Below are 17,513 nucleotides of genomic sequence, written 5' to 3'. Positions count from 1 at the left end.
GTTTGAATTTAGGTTGTTGTGGACGTCATTTCGTTATCCCTTGAGCAAACGATGTTCTTTGACATCTCAAGCCTACGACAGGGTTTAGCACCCTAGTGACCTCTAGAGACCTCTAGTGGAAGGTGAAGAGCCTACATAACACCTCCTGCCTAATTCTAAAACCGTACCTGTCTAACTGTTCCTTCAGAGTTTGACAGGACACAGAGATGTTTCCTATTTAACCTGGAGTCTTACATTCCTCCCAGAAATAGTACTTTCAAACAATTTGAAATGTGTCGACATTTGGTCTAAAAAAGTCCAAAACAGGGAGTTCGTATATATCAGAGAAATGACAGTCAAAACGAAGTTTATAATGAAGTTCAACGCCTAAAATGTTCTATTCCACAATTTCCAATTTTCCACTCGAAACTTTAAGTGACGATATATCAAAGCTAGGAATTTTGTCGTGCTGAAGATTACACATAATCATTTAGTTTATAACAAACCCTTTATTAAATATTTCAGCCTTTCAACGTAAAGCGAAGAGAGAATGAGCTCAAAATACGAAGTTGGAGTCATCAGAGTAGTTAGAGATAAAGCAATCGGGAGCACTAACGAAGGTAGGCAAGTGGTTAATATAGAGCAGAATCTTTCTTTCATTTGACTACACTGTAATTAGTTTCTAAAGATTATCAAAGTGATAGCCTGATTACTAAAATGCGCTTAATAATGAAGGCATATTACATAAAATATTTAACCATATACGTGAATAATGGCATAAATATCTTCTCCATCATTGTCACGGTATAGAATTTTTACTCAAGGTACTTATTCATGCTGAATAAAAATTTCAGCCCGAAACGTGATAACAGGGTGCCTGCAAAATTGGTCGTATAAACCGGAAACTCATTTTAACGAGGATGACAAAAGCAATAAACTCATATAGCCCTTGAGATTACTTGACGGTAAAATGAGCCCCTTTCATTAAATCCATTAAATCACGTTTTACATGCCACCGAACTTGGCCGCGTTCAAGTGAAACAGTTTCCTGATTACAGTCGAAGGCAAAATTTACTTCATTTATAAACATACCTTTCAAAAGACGGATAATTCACACTTACTAGTCTTTTTGGATATTCTGAACGAATTTATCGAATCAACTGAAGTTTAATTGACTTACAGATAACAAACAATACCATAATTATTATTTGTTGACGAATTGTTCTTAAAGACATGCCGGGTGCGGGGTTTGACTGACTAGTATTCAGTCTATCACAGCTTAAACGACGAATTAGTTGAATATGCATATGGTGAATTCACCTCTGTTTTCTAATAGCTTTTTAAGTAATTCGTATCTTAGTTCGAGTTCCTTTTGAGTCGGGTATGAGGGTTCTAGAGTAAGTAGGAAGGTATGTATGTTTTGGGATTTTGTGTGTTGAGCTTGATTTTCCATTTTTATCCTATTGTTAACCCTATTGTGACATGGAATGTGAATATGCCTGGAGAGTCAGATTTGAAGGAAGGGCACTATGGTGAGAAGGGATGTAAGCAGAACAAACTGAAAACAGTGACGCAGCCCTGAGGAGCGCCCACGTCTGCCTTGTCCAAATGAGAGTAGAGGTACCCGTACTCTAAATACAAATATTTAAACAGTCCAAGAAGGTTTAAAGACGAGCCGCGCATGTAGAGAGTGGAATGCTGATCGGAGTTGAAACCTTGAATGATAGTTTCAGTAGCATATGCTAGGATAATGGCATCAGGTTGGTAAGGGATCAGCAGTATAAATCGAGTACACTAACGGACTGAATACGCTACCGTGAGGGCAAGTAGGACTGTTAATTAGATGAGGAAATGTGTAGAGAGTAAGATGCAGGTCGGAGTAGAATGGCAATATTATTAGTGTATGTTAGGATAATGGCGTCAGCCAGGTAAGGGAAATAAATAGTAAGTACTGAGTACAGCAACAGACGCCTCCCATGAGGAACATCCGCGTCCGCTTGGTACAAAGGAGTGTAAGAGGAAGTGATCCATACTCTAAAGTACCCATCGGCTAGCTACACCTATAAGATGAGAAAATGTGCGTATGGTATGATGCCCTTCAGTTTCCAGAGCAAAGCTAGTTGCCAGACTCGATCGAAAGCCTTCGACATCGAAAAAGACCTCGAGCATCAAGGTAAGACGCAATGATGTCCCCACACGTTGGCACTGTTGAACATTAGAATGGTGGTTGAGGATTACATTAGAAAATTCGAGGAGTTTATTTACTTACAGTGTTTTTCCATTTTACCAAGAGATGGCAGTTGGATGTTTAAAATTAACATTAAAAATTGGCAGGTTGTGTGCTTTGTTGGGTTTAGGGATTGGGTGAACTATAGAACTTCCAAGGCGTCTGGAAATGAGTGGTACTATTATATATTATATAAGTATTATAAAGTCTGGTTAGGAAAATTATAGATTTTGTTGGGAGTTTACGAAGTGTAATGAGGTCAAATCGAGGAGCTTTCTGAACGGGTAGATTTATAATTTCGTATTTGAATCCGGAAGTGGTAAACAATTTAGGAGGACTGATAGTATGGAGCTCTTGTAAGGATTCTTGAAGTTTTGAGTCGTACAGGAAAGCTTCTTCTTCATTGGCTGAGGACTCTACGCGATGGAGTGGAGAAGGAATAAATTTGCAGGACAAGATTCTTTAGTCTCATTTTCAGTCCTGAGAGTCATCAGTCGCTTATGGTTGAATAAAAAAAAAGCTCTCTTCTGTTATATGTATTAATTGTAAAGAGGAGTGAAGAATCAGTGTACAGCAAATCTTAAAAAAGTATGTAGTTGAAAGATAAAATGAGAGTTACCGAGGTGCTACTGGTTTCGCGAAATAAAGTTTAACGCTTGGGCTAATTGATCTCTTCCGTGATTTTCCAAAAAAAAGGAACCTCAGAAAAACTTCATCAGACGAGATTTGTTTATTGTTGTCCATTATTCCTTTATTTTATCTATTATGAACTTAAATGAGAAGGGGCCTGGGTATGATTTATAATCATAAACACCGCTCATTTTTTCGAAGAAAAACGTGAACAAATGATCGTTTTAATCATAAAATCATTCAAAATATATGTAATTTTTTTAAATTAAATTTATTTATTAAAACTGGTCTTATTAGACCAACGATTAATTTTACAATAATATAAGTTAAGTAATCGCTCGAACCTTACCAATTGAAACATAGTTTATCAACTCCCTTCTGGAAAATTGGGCGTCAAGGAGAAATTCGAGCTCGATCAGAACTAATCGCTTCTACTGAAAAATATTTTTTCGCTGTCGGTGCACTTTTCCCCAAAACTTTCATCATATCGGAACGATTTTTTGTTTGTGTTGTAGAGCAATAATAAGGGGCGTCGGTGGCCGCAAGGCTTAGTCTTTGACACGGCGCTCATCACTGTAAGGTAAAGGTCCCGGGTTCGAATCCAGCGGCCCTGCATTCGAACCCGACATACTTACAAATTTTTTTTCAAAAACACCGGCTCCCTGAGGGTTTAAAAAAAAAAAAAAAAAAAGGCAATAATAGATAATAGGCAAATATTCGTACGGACCAATATATTTAACTAATTCCAAGGAGCGGAGAGATAAAGAAGAAAGATGGTTAAGAAAGATGGTTTTGTACTCCCTTTGAACCACTAAATGTCCTTGAAAAATTGCTGAAATACGGTAAAATTGTAGAGTAGAAATGGAGACAGACAAGAAAATGGGAAAACTGTTCGTACAAAAAAAGGTCGTTACCCCCTTTTTTAAATTAAATATTACAACTACCCACAATTTTGGGTAACAAGTAATAGTGGATAAGAGTAAAGAAAAGAAAACAACAAAAAACGGTGGCGTCAGTGGCCGCAACGTTTAAGCGCATAGTTTAATTCCCTTAGCTCTGTATTATTGTTCTAGTAAATGAATATATTGCGACAGATTGCTAGGAGAATCAAGCCCGGATGGCACATCCGATCAAAGGCCTGAGCCACATCGAGGAATGCCCCAGAATAGAACTGCCTCTGCTCTATGGAGGAAGAAATTAGGTCTACCACACGATAACACTACTGTGTGGTGGAATGGCGGCTACGGAATCCAAAGTAATGGTCAGGAATGATGATTCGCGATTCTAGTGTAAGTATATTTTTGGTGTAAGTATGATTACGTAGCTCTTATATTTTTGTGCCGATGAAGGAAAAAATATTTCAATTGGGCAGTCAAAAGGAGAAAACAGGATGTCCGGTCTAACGACAGTTAACCTTCGAAGTCTCATTTCCTTTGGGGATTAGTTGAAAATCTTGCATTTCGTCCAGGGGAATGGGCGAAAGGTGCAAATTTCGCGTACACCCCTACCACTACTTTCAGAGCTATTTCGCCCACTTTGATATTAAGGCCGTTCTTTTCTACTTATTATAGCACTCTTCGAAAACATTTAAAGCTTTAATATATTTTTGAAAGCTTGTTAAATAAAGGTGTCTGAGAAAAGATTTTACTATGATCTTTTGACAAACAAAAAATTAATTTTTCCCTCTCAACTTATTCAGATATAGCAATGAAGGCCGCAGTTGCTTTCAGATAATTGATATAAATCTTTATTCACGGAAAAGAATTTTCCTATGAAAAAGTGGGCTTTCATTAACAAAATAAGCCAATGTAAACGGAAAACTTTTCTCTTTCTTCATTATCGATTTTGAAATTCCCGGTTCTGGAAGTGGCAGATTAAGATTAATGTTACAGAGGGCTTAATCACTTTCACATTACGTTGAGGTTTTCTTCTCCCCTAGTATCCCTCGATGGGACTTCGCGGCCGACTGAAAACAGGAAAATCACCGATACTTCTTACTTATTTCCAAGACAGCCAAGTTTTCAATGTTTTTCAATTAAAAGTTAGTCCATTCAAAGCTTTGTATTATTTATAACCTGAACACCATAAGGCATGTCCAACGACGTTTGTCGCGCTGCTTAAAGAAAGATAATTAACACTATGTAAATTTAGAAGACTGTTAGAAAAAATAATTAGCTTTATTTTCTGTAACTTTTTGAAAATGTTGCCTTCTTTTTTGTGCAGTAACCTGATTTTTTAAATTCATCCTTCATTGATCTCAGTAGTTTGAGGATCTAGATTATTTTTTACTTTATCTATTTTTTAGACAAAGTCCATTGGTCAGAGATTAATTTAGGCCGCGACAGCCTCCGAGGCACGAACCGCGGGGAGACCCGCTGCCGCCCCAAAGGCTCAACCATTATTTTCCTTACATGAATAACATATTGACAGACCCCTTTTGGAGAGTGTGGTTGAAAACCATTTACACACAATTTATTGAACCCCCGGGGTCCGGGGTTACACCGCCCAGACAGCCCCTGTGAGGCACCGCCGCCGCCGCCGGAATCTCTTGACAGGAACATAGCTTCTAAAAGGAAAAAATCCAAAATTGGAAATAGAAATAATAATAATGATAATGCTTTATTTATTATTTCTACTTTTTACAATATTTTCCAAGTTTTTAATTTATTTTTATTTTTTATTAGCATGATATATTACGGCATGGAAAGACCGTCTGCCGGAAGTCAACCAAAAAAGAAAGAAAAAATAAGAAAAAAAAATTAAGGGGTTGTTGATGTAAGGAAAACAATGAAATATTATTATATATACAATTATGAACTAAGCTATTACCATTTTAAATTAAAAAAATATATCTTACATTAAAAACATATGCATAAATATATACTTATATATAATNAATAAATTTATATATATTTTCCTTCTAACGAGAAACTCGATTTTAAAAGTTGAAATGTTGTACTAATTCGTATCTGTAAACCCATGCTTCACGTGTGAACTGAGCAAGAGGCTGACTTTGATGATTTATCGAGTTCAGTAGGCAAAGCAGCCGAGCTAGTCATCGTTCGCTGCCCCAGATACAAAAGACGAAACTCTGCCGGCACAGTGCAGTGGTTATATACCACAGACATGGCGTAGGGCAAATGTAGTGTTCATACCGAAAGTGGGGAAAAGAGATCATACACTACCCAAATCCTACAGACCAATCAGCTTAACATCCTTTCTACTGAAAGCCCTTGAAAAGCTGATAGACAACCATATAAGAACGGAAGCACTGATAGACAAACTACTCCATCAATGTCAACAGTAAAGGAAGGTCAAAAGAAACTGCTCTGTACCAGTTAATCAGTGACCTAAAGGAAACACTGGAAACAAGGGAAATAACAATCTGCGCGTTCCTCGATATTGAGGGAGCCTTCGACAATGCATCTTATGCATCCATGAAGGTCTCCCTAGGGAAAAAAAACACGTAGACCAAACCACATCTAGATGGATTGGAGAAATGCTAAGAACTAGAACAGCTGAAACAAATATAGGACCTAGACACTATAGAAGTTAGCACAACCAAAGGATATCCTCAAGGAGGGGTACTGTTCCTCCAAATAAATTCTCGAAAAATGGCAAAAAGGAGGGAAAATTCGAGAGGTGAGGTTGAGATGTAAGGTTGGTCACATAACCCTATCCGAGCGGTTCGAAGTCACGATAGCTCAAGTGGTAGAGTAGCCGTTAGCTTCGTATTTAGCTGAAGGTCGTGGGTTCGAATCCCGCTCGTGACGCCGACTTTTTTATCTCAACCAATACCTTTCATAAATATTAATTAATTGACTAATAGGATTCTTAACAGGGCACTGCAAGCTAAATGGACACTTAAAGAAGATTGGAATAATCCAAGACGGCACATGCAGATTTTGCAGGGAGGCAGAGGAGACACTATCACATCAACTGGCAGACTGCGGAGCTACACTTGCCCGCAGGAGGAATATCAAAACTACTGTCAATACTATCAAGAGCTACAGTCTACAAAGAAACATTACATTTATTTGCCTCGATCGAAGTTCAATTTAGCCAAATTTGCTAAATTAAAAATATCTGTCGTGGAAAAAGCACGACGAAAGCGTGTTTGTGATACACTTAGCAAATTATTAGATGATACAAAGGTTTCCACTCGTTTTAATAAAATTCCTGAAAATATTTTACCAATTGAGTCAATGGAAGAGATGCCCCTGTTGTTAGTGACTAGGTTTGAATCACATTTTTAAAAAGTGGAAAGAGGGACTTTCCAAAGGATCGCGGAACGTCACCTGCTTCATAAATGAAATTAAATAGGTCAAGTACACGTTCGAGGAAGCTTGTGGGTGCGTTTTTGTAGAACTCGTACGGGATGAGATTGGGCCCGGCCAATTCGTTATTTTTAAGACTATTCAAAACCATTTTTGACTCGCTGAAGGAAAAGGGAGTATCCAGAATGGCATTTTCAATTTATGACTTCGCGAAATATACTTCCAAAAGCTTGCTTGGGTTCAGTAAATTAAAAATATGGGTGGCGAAAGTGTCTAGGGGTATGTTTGGTTCATAAGTAAAACCATTAATACTTCTAAAAATGTTAATTAAGTGCCAAAGTTCCTTAGGGTCGCGAGCAGATATTAATTGATTTGCTGCCTGTGAGAAAAAAAGCTGTTTTTTTATTGTTACACAGCAATTTAAAAGTATTTCTGGCCTCCACATATTTCGCCCTAACTATAGCTGAATTGGTCGATCTATAGAGGTTTAGAAGAGAAAACACTATAGACCTTAACACATAGCACTTATGATCAAACCAGAGATTTTTGTTAGCCGGGGCACGAGGCTATGATGGGTTTAAAGGATAAGCCGTTTTAATGTCTGTGACCAATATGCCCAGTTGTTTTTGGGGATTTTTTGAGATTTGGACCATATTGTTGGTGTAGCTCTTAGCGAGCTCTTGTCGCCATTTAAGTTGGGGCAAACGTGGGATTTTCAGGTGAAGATTCTTTTTTAGCAATTTGAAAGTAGATTGGAAGGTGGTCAGAAAAGAAAAGAGGGAGAACTTGGAAGTTACTGATTAGAGAATAGCTTTCAAATGAGACGCAACAAAGAATTTGTAACAGATAAAGGTGAACTCTTCCCCATCCGAAGGCACACGACCGTTTAGAATCACCAAATCGTGATCCTCATACCAATACCTGCTCCAATACCTGCCTACCAAATTTGTTTATGAATTTATCTTTACCATTTCTAAGAAAATGAAAGTGTTAATTAGTTTTGAGTTCTTCAGGGAACTTTTGGAGAAGCCCTATACGACCATTAAAGTCGCCAACAACAATAAAATTAAAACTGGAGTTATTATTTAACAGTTTTTTCAACTTAATAAATTCAGCATCCCATGAAGAGATATTTAGATAAATAGACACAATATGTACTACACTGTTACTGGTTGTTGCTACCAAACCAATGTCTCCAATTTTTAGAAATTGTACTAAACCTTTTCTGTAGGCAAACAGACAACTACCTACAGCTCTACCGAACTTACTATTTTTAAAAGCAGGAATGGAACAGAGTCTGAAAATAAATTAACATAGTCATTACACTTCTCTAGGGAAACAAAAGTTTCAAATAAAACAAAAACATCGGTATTCTTCAAAAAATTTAAAAATAAAGGGTCACTTATTTTCGATTTCAAACCATTAAATGAAACAAAATCATAGCCGGAGTTGTTATTACTAACTTGACGGCAGACGGAGTGCTTTCAGTCAGGCAGAGGTTCGGGCAAGAAGTCCTGTTCCTGATGGTCTTGGTTCTGGAGCGGCGGGCTTTTTCGGGGTGATGGGCCGAGCTTAGTTCCAACACGAATTCCGAGAAGTCCTTATGCGTTATTGGCTTTAGTTTCTCAATTCCATCCTGGTTTCCAAATAACAACCCTTTATCCATGCGCCATTTAAATTTAGCGTTGTTGACAACCATAAAGTCCGAAAAAACAGCAACTTTAAGAAACTGTCATGGCGCAGTAAAAGTCGGCGGATAGCCAACAGTTTCGATCTTTTTTAAAATTTATTTCCTTCCCAAAGCTTTGCAGCAAGAATCTTACCGGGAATTTGAAAATAAATGTTGTAAATAGATGTTGTGGATTCCTTATTTTATCACTTGTGTAAACTTTTCAAAAGTCATTGATTTTCTACAAAACAATTGAAAAGAAAGAGAGACCATAATAAATAGTACGTCCGCACACGAGTAGGTTTCGGTGTTGACTCCGAAACAGAAATATAAGAAGCATTAGAATGAAATTTGACTCTTGCATATGAAGCCATACAGGATTCTGTAGATTGTTGTACTGCCTGTACTTACAAGAGTCCCTAGATTGAAGGGGCTCTCGACCGAGTTAGCCTTCCACAGCTTGTAGCATATCTCCTCTCTGCAGTTCGAATTTTTTGCAGCTCATTACAATGTGGTTGAGATCTTCTAGTTCGTCGCAGGAATCACATTTTGGGAAAGACCTACACCCTATGTTGTGCAGGGAGGCGCCACATATGCCATACAAGTACGGAGACGCGACATTGTGGAGAAGAGGAAGACTTTACTAGAAGGCTTTATCCTTTCTAATACCCGTTGCTGCGAACCACGGTTTCCTTCTTAAACCGGGAAATAGGGAGATGTAAGATTCCCCACAGAGGATGCAAGATAAGCCGTTTGCCAGTTGTTTGGAAGTTGTTTATTTGTATTGTTTTTGTAGTCGCTTGCTGAGATGGGTATGTCCAGAGAGAAGTCTTCTAGTGAGACCAGTTTATCTACCGTCTCGTTATGACCTCTGATCCAACAAAGAGCTATTTCAACTCATGATATTCATAGAATTTCCTTACAACCTCGAATGGATAAATTCGCATTTAGTGTTGATGGAAAGGTCCTTTAGCTGCTTTATTGTGCTCAGACCGTCCGTTAGAGCACATATTTTACGCGACTGACGCGTACTCTAGCGCTTTTACGATGGGACAAACCGCTATGAGACATTCTGGGGCCGTGTGAAGTTCCTTTAATATAAAAAAAAAATAGCTCTCTATTTAAGATTAGCGAGAAAATATTTTGTAGTATAAGGTTTGGTAGGCCAATACGGGTCAATTTTTGACATAATATGCTTAGATGGATGGTACCATAAGCACCCTGTATAACCAAGAACAGCCTGAGAGTGCACTTTCTGTCCGTCAAAGCCAGCGTTATGTCGCAGACTAGTGGCATATGCACTTCCATTACCGATCTACCTTTGCGGAAGCCGTACTTTGTAGGGGTAGTAGTATTCCTGTTGTGTTCATCATCCTGTCGTAATTTTTTGGAAGCCGGACATTAGTTAGTTCAACGTCAGTTTCATTAAATTTGTTTATTATTTCATTGCCGATTATTGCCATTTTCATATTACTGTTGCTACCCTTTCATCGTATAACGCGAATCGCTTTTGAGACGTAAAGGCCATTTCCAAGCTGTTTAACCTATTTCATCAAAGGGTTAATATCTATTTTCACAATATTCCCTAACGTAATTTGAGCGTTCAAACGCCTCTTATCGTGCTAAGCACGTTTCCTACCAACACTGCCTTCGCTTTCTTACGTATTCCGCTCACCATGGAAGAAAACCAATAAATAATGTATATTTAGTATTTTCGCCCGGGACGTATTGCTTTTGGTTTTATCATGTTTTTATATTATTTAAAAAATGATAATCTTGATTGATAAATTAATATTTCTAATGGGCAAAATAAAGCATTAGGTCATGTCCCAAAGTATTGGAAATAAGGTTAAATATTTAGACATTTATTATTAATCAATAGGTGTAGAAGACAGCAAACATTAGTACAGAGCTCTAAGGTATGAAAAAATAAAAAGGCAAACTTGTGTAGGGTTCCCGATAAGTGATGCATCCGGATTTATATTCAACATGAGAGGGCACCAGAATTTAAAATATATGCACTGACAAAACCATTTCATGTCTGACCACTTAAAAAAAAGTTTTAGAACGGCTTACTTTCAAAGGAATCTTCCTAATTCTTATTTACAAAAAAATTATCCCCGACCATCAGTGTGGTTTTCGCAGCTCTCTCAGCAGTACAGCAGTGCCACCGCGTTTTAGATGTGACTTCTGCCTCCATTGATTTGGTATTGTTCGGGGGTCTTCCTTGTTGTGCCCCAGGATTTTGATAAAGTTTGGCATCCCGGCTTGCTGTTCTGCCTCAAGGACATTCTTCCCTCTACCTACTACCTTATTGTTCGGGGGTCTTCCTTGTTGTGCCCCAGGATTTTGATAAAGTTTGGCATCCCGGCTTGCTGTTCTGCCTCAAGGACATTCTTCCCTCTACCTACTACCTTATTGTTCGAACCTCACTGACCGGTACTTTCGAGTCATTGAAAGGTCGGCGTCATCCCCCCACTACCTCTTCTTTCCAGTGATAGTGAAACTAAACTCGATTAAAAGAACACTTAGGACACATAGGAGTGCTGTCAGCGTGTAATATTTTTTCACTCTAGTTTATCTAGTTATTTTATACACTAATTGTTACTTGTTACCAAATTGAAGTTAGCTGTAACCTCATTCAGCCTCGTTTCATGGCTTAAATTTGATATTGAAGAAGTAAAACTTTGAGTCAGGTTTATGAGTAGAACAATTCATTTCCAAAATGATGTAAGGGTTGGAAACAAAGATATACATTTCAAAGAATATATCTTCTTCTTTTGGTTATTGTAGTTCAAACTCCTAAACAAAAACATTTCCAAAAGTAACTAAACCATACTCTTCGGTGCAAAATTGAACACAAGAAAAAATAATGGGCTTGTAAAAATTAAATTAAATGTCCAAAATATCCCCAAATGCATTAACGTTTTTCGTTTTTTAATGCCTGGATCTCCAGTTGTCGTCGAACCTTCGAACAGTCATCTTCGGATCAACGTTCCCTGTGAAAACGATAAACAGCTCTGACGGTCAAACTCCAATCCAGTTCCGCTTCTGTACAATTTTAAATCACGTATTTCTTTAAAACTAGTCTTTTTAAAATTATATAGGAGCTATAATAAAACCTCATACCGGCCGAGATGTCGGTCGAGAGTGGTGAAGGCATACTGCCCGACAGAAGAAAACAAAATGACATGGTCGTTGACAATATTATGGCTGATGTAATTAAACCAAGTTTATCGGAGAACACTATTAATTTTAATGACAGGGTATAATAAGGGGAGGTTTCTCTCTCATCGGAAGGAATCAAGGCCATAAAAGATTCGAGTAATAATATATTTGAAGTGACAGAAGTAAAAAGGTTTAACAGAAAATTAGATAAAACTAAACTAGCACAACAAAACAATATTGTTCCCACCGGAACGGTATTACTTACATTCACAGTTCAAGTTCTGCCACAATGTAAAAATTCATTTTGTCAACTGTACAGTAGAACCTTTTATTCAAATGCCTACGTTACGGGCAAGTGAAAGAACACTGTAAAAGCGGAGTCAGATGCAGGTTGTGCGCTGGATCTCATGACAAAAGTGAATGCACGGAGAACGACATCTCGCAAAAATGTTTACATTGCCAGGATACTTTTCCTGCTTTTTCTCAAACGGAGTGCCCAGAATTTAAAACACAAAAATTAATAAAAGAAAAGATGGCACACGAGAACATCGCATACAATGACGTAAAAAATTCAATAAAACAAAAAAGTTATGCCAATACATCCACCGTTCTTAATCTGTGGGATAATAGAGCATTTCAACGAATACAATCTTCCTCCCTTTATTCCACTAACCTAGAAAGCAGGAAGAGAATCAAACGAATTAACTCATCGTCTGAGAACTCTCCCCAGCCAATGATCAAGAAATTGCGTAGCCCCCTTTTTCCTACCTCCAAAAAAAATTGAAGGTGGACTAATTCCATATAACCCAAACCGGCCCACTCTAGACATATTAAGCTGGGCGCACACTAGATCGGTGGGGCGGCGCGACGCGGCTTAGTGTTGATTTTGCGTTTCCAGGAGTCCCCACGTCACAATCGTTGTCTTCGTCTTTGCAAATATGGCGTCCGAGGGCAGCCGAATATATCCGAGCTATATAGAAATGAATGTAATCCCGCACACTAGGTTATTTATCGACCTGAAGCAAATTAAGTTTGGGTGATAACATCTTTTTTAGAAGTCATATGTAGCAAATGTGACCTCTAAAGAAGATCTTAACACCCAAACAATCTAAGTCGGTTGATTTATTGTTGGACCGGTCTAGCCTTTGTAAATATTGATTTCAATCAACATATATTCTTTCCATCAACATCAACTACAGATAGTTGTTCCATGAGACACTTATAATTCCAGTTGTTCAATACAAACATGGCCCCGAAGACACGAGGTATAATACACTAAAGCCGGGAACACATTTACCCGATGCTACGCCATGCGAGGCTACCCGATGCTATCCAACGCAAATCCAAACTCCGATTTTCCATAAGGTTGTATTACCCCCGTGCACATCTACCCGATGCTATGCCACGCTAACCTACCCGACGCTCTGCGATCCCCACTGTCCAGATTTTCGTCGGGTCCATCGAGTACAGCCGAAGAAAAAAGAACCGGACACTCATATTTTTATTCAAACTACATGTATTATTGTCGTTATATTAATTACAACATACTTATTTTAATATAAACCAAATTAACTGTGATTAAAAATTAATTAGTTTTTATTTAAAAAATTAATTTTAATGGTTTGGTAGAAAATTAATCAAAACACCGGAATACGATTTTTTGATATAATGAATTTAACTAACAATTTATTGTACTCGCTTCGGCGGTACATATACTAAAATTGGAACAATTTATTACACGGTTTTGCTCATAAAATTTAATTAACAATTTATTTCATAGTTTTGCTCGTAAAATTACACCATTTTGTAATGTCGGGTAGCATCAGAACAGGACACTCATATTTTTTGTAGTTTATTTCAAACTAAGTACATGTAATTTTGTCGTTATATTAATTACAACATGTTATTTTAATGTAAACCAAATTAAACGAGATCAAAAATGCATAAGTTTTTATAAACATTGTTTAATTATGATGGTTAGGAGTAACTTTATTTAAAACAATTAAGTTTAACAAACAATTTATTAGATGGTTGTGCTCATAAAATTTAACTAACAATTTATTACAAGGTTTTGCTCAAAATAGTGCATTAAGACCAAAAGATGAGTTGCGATTGTGATAATGATTATTGTGATAAACGCTGTGGACTGTACGCGACGTGTGCTTGCGACGGATAGATATGCACACCCCACCAAAACGTGGCAGGGCGTCGGGTAGCGTCGCATGGCGTAGCATCGGGTAAGTGTGTTCCTGGCTTAACAGGCAAAAATTCCGCCCAATTGATTTTTTTTTCATTTTCTCGATAAAAGAAAATTCTACCCTTAATATGTCTTATTGTTTTATCAATTTATTTGTTTATGCTTTAAATTGGGAATTTCAATTAGAGGTAAACACATTTAATCCTTAATCCAAAACATGGATAAGAATTTTTCATTGTTTACGTTTTACGCAATTTAAAATGTTAAATCAGTCTCATTTGAATTTTGAAGCAACAAACTGTTTAGTTTTCATCTTTGTTTTCTTAATTTCTATTTTTAAACTTAAAAATGCCACTTAGTGCTGAGGATGTTGGGCGTCATGTGGCACTAGTCCATCAGGTAGACGACTATTGCCATCGGAGTTCCCTTCGAAACACTGCGAGACGTTTTCGAGAAATTAGGTCCTACCATAGAAGGCCCGGATCTGGACTCCAGTACAGAACCACAAGATGATCTTTTTTTTTTACTTTGAGAATTATGCGAAACCGGCACCTTACTGTTGTTCAAGCGATTCATCAGCTCGAGGTAGATCGAGGTGTCCAAATTTCTGAACGCACTTCTCGAAGAAGTGGATGAATTGATGGCTTTTCGCTCCTTAAAAGGACCAGAATTGACCAGAACACACAGAGTTGTACGGCTCGCATTTGCTCGAGAACGCAGACATTGGCCTTTAGACGATTGGACTGCTGTACCTTTAAGAGATGAGTGTAGATTTGCTCTACCATCTCTAGAATGGCGTATGCCGAGGCGTCTTCAAGAGGTAATTAAGCCAAGAGGAGGAAATACGCGATATTGAAATGGTAATTAAAAATCTAAAACAAAATTAAAACAAATTTTATCAGTCGGTCTTTAATTATTTTGTTTTATTTCTCATTTTCTTTAGCAATTTACACTTTTTTACTTTTTTAGACAAAGACTCAATTATTAAACGTTAAAAAACGTGAAACTTTGTTTTATATATAAAAANATATGTATTATAAGTGGGTGGAATTTTTTGCCTGTCAGTGTATATCTGCAGCCTGATCTTTTTAGAAATTCATTCGTCATTGGAAAAAATATAACATTGTAAAAAGGAAAGATATATATAAACACATATTTAAAAGTGAGTGAGAGTGTGAGAGGGTATGGAATTAGGAACAGAATGCGTTGGATGCTGAAATGACTTTAGTGTTGTTAACACCCGAAGTCCAACGTCGGTGGCTGAACGGATTAAGCCGTGGTCTGACCCCGGACTGCCTACACCGGGGTGGGTAATTCGTGAGGCTTGCCGGTAATTCATTGTAAGTCCTTGCCGGTGGACTGCGTGAAGTACATGCATATTTAAGCTTATGTAAATCAGCAATTCCAGTGGGAGTAGTAGCATATACATATTTTATTTTGTGCTGCAAGGTCGGAGCCGCGCTCTAGCAACCAATCGATACTTAAAACCTACTTCCGAACTTTTTTTTCAGGTGCTCTTCTCATCTCTGCTTCGTACCTAGGATCATTCCAATAGATCTAAAGCTGTTTGGCATACTTCGATTCTGTAGAAATAATTCGGTCCTTTTTTTATTTGTAAAGTTTATATGTACCAATTTTACCTGTTTGTGCATGATTCTCCATTTTTCATCCATATATTTCCGACCAACAGTAAGGTTATACGGCTCTCAGTCATTTTTTTTTCATTTGTTTCTCTTTGCATTTATCATCCTCTGCATTTTTTATCTTCTAGTTTCTAAGATATAGTATTCTACCCTTGCACCCTTCACATATTGTCACATCAGTTTTTACATTCATACAAAAAACAAGCATACTCATGACGAGCTACCGTGGTACTCTATACTCCGATGGTAACCGACTATCAATCATAAAACCTACAGCTAAAACACAGTGCATACCATATACACACTAACCTATTTAGAATTGAAAACATCGCGCGCGTACTACACCAATAACTAAACCTAGATAACAGTCTATCGAGCCTGTTTGCACTCAAATTCATTCAACCAACATTTTTGCTAATAAATTCATCCGTAATTGTAAGACATCAAATATGTGTAGAAATTTCAAAAAATCCTATCCACCGAAAACACTGGGTACCTCAAGGCCAAGAGGTTCAAGCAGATGTTCGCCAAGATCGATTTGGAAATGAACGAAGGAAGGAGGCATCAGACCGACAACCGACTGCAGTAACAGAAATCTGCACATGTTTCACTTCAGAATACGGTGCCACTCTCATTAAAGGCAGAAAATGATGAGCCACCGTTACGTTCCCGATTTGGTTTAGAAAAGCCCAGATAACAGACAAGTTCTGGGGGTGAAAAGATTTCTCTTTTAACTGCTTCTAATAGATTCACAGACGTCGAAACACATTTTGTTTTATCAAGGCAATATAATATTTTACTCGGAAATCAGCTACTTAAATAGTTATGGGTAACAAATTTTCCGAAAGTAAGTAGTTTTAATTTGACAAAAATTTGTAATTTAGAAAGAAACTGTCGTTTATTTCTAACATTAAACTTTTTTCTTAAAAACATTACTTTTCAAATTCCTTTGTCATGCCTGTTGTAAAATATTTACTTACTGATTCTTAATGTTGATTAAAAAATGGGTTGATAATGTTAAGAGAAAAGTGCATTTTTATGCGTGAAAGCCTGACTAACTTTTCTGGAGAGGCAGTATTCACTGGCTGGAACTAAGTTCTAAACACAAATATGCATTTAAAAAATCCAAGGAACGGTAGTATTTTTTTAAAATTATTGACTTAGCTTTCAAGCAATGAACGAAGCAAGTATGAAAAGTATCAATAGTTTGCCAATTTCAAAATATTTTTCTTTGTACTTTTTTGAATTCCTTAGGGATATTAAAAAAATAAATTACATTTGTTATATTTATTATTTATTTATAATTAATTTGTATAACCTTCCAGCACGATATGAAGGTCTACCTTTAGGTTTCTCGTATCCTCCAATTTCCTGCTTTGCTTTGGTGATTTTGGTGATTTTCGTGCTTTTAGGCGGACTATTCGCTAAGGATTTCCATTTTTTTTATCCTTCCATCTAAGAACTTCAGAACAATATTCCCGTAGAGCAGACAATGATTTTGACAACTTAATTTTGTTTTGCTTAAAACATGCTTAAATATGCTTTTCTGCATCTAATGTGTGCTTGGAAAGAAAAAATATTTCTAAGAAAAAAAAAGTTCCTCAACTGTTGGCTTAAACTCATACTCGCTTCGTCCGCCTATGAAAGCTGAAGCACAATACTTTTTAAAAATACTTCTAGTGGTCGAATTCTTTTCTTAAAACCACCATTAGTTCGATAAAAG

At 37.1% G+C, this 17,513-nt stretch overlaps 1 protein-coding gene and 1 non-coding gene across 10 annotated transcripts in view; one reads left to right on the top strand and one right to left on the bottom strand.

Moving 5' to 3' along the window:
* The window catches only part of LOC106668556 (solute carrier family 12 member 6), a 468,955-nt gene that overhangs the window by 26,383 nt on the left and 425,059 nt on the right, over nucleotides 1-17,513 (bottom strand). The window lies entirely within an intron of this gene.
* Nucleotides 6,530-6,609, top strand: Trnat-cgu. The gene has a single exon. It is a non-coding gene; the product is annotated as a tRNA-Thr (tRNA).

The sequence above is a fragment of the Cimex lectularius genome, unplaced genomic scaffold, assembly GCF_000648675.2.
Source record: "Cimex lectularius strain Harlan isolate CLEC.00 unplaced genomic scaffold, Clec_2.1 scaffold21, whole genome shotgun sequence".
Classification (NCBI taxonomy): Eukaryota; Metazoa; Arthropoda; class Insecta; order Hemiptera; family Cimicidae; genus Cimex; species Cimex lectularius.
The sequence above is the reverse complement of the archived record's forward strand: the minus strand, read 5'-3'. Positions and strand labels throughout refer to the sequence as shown.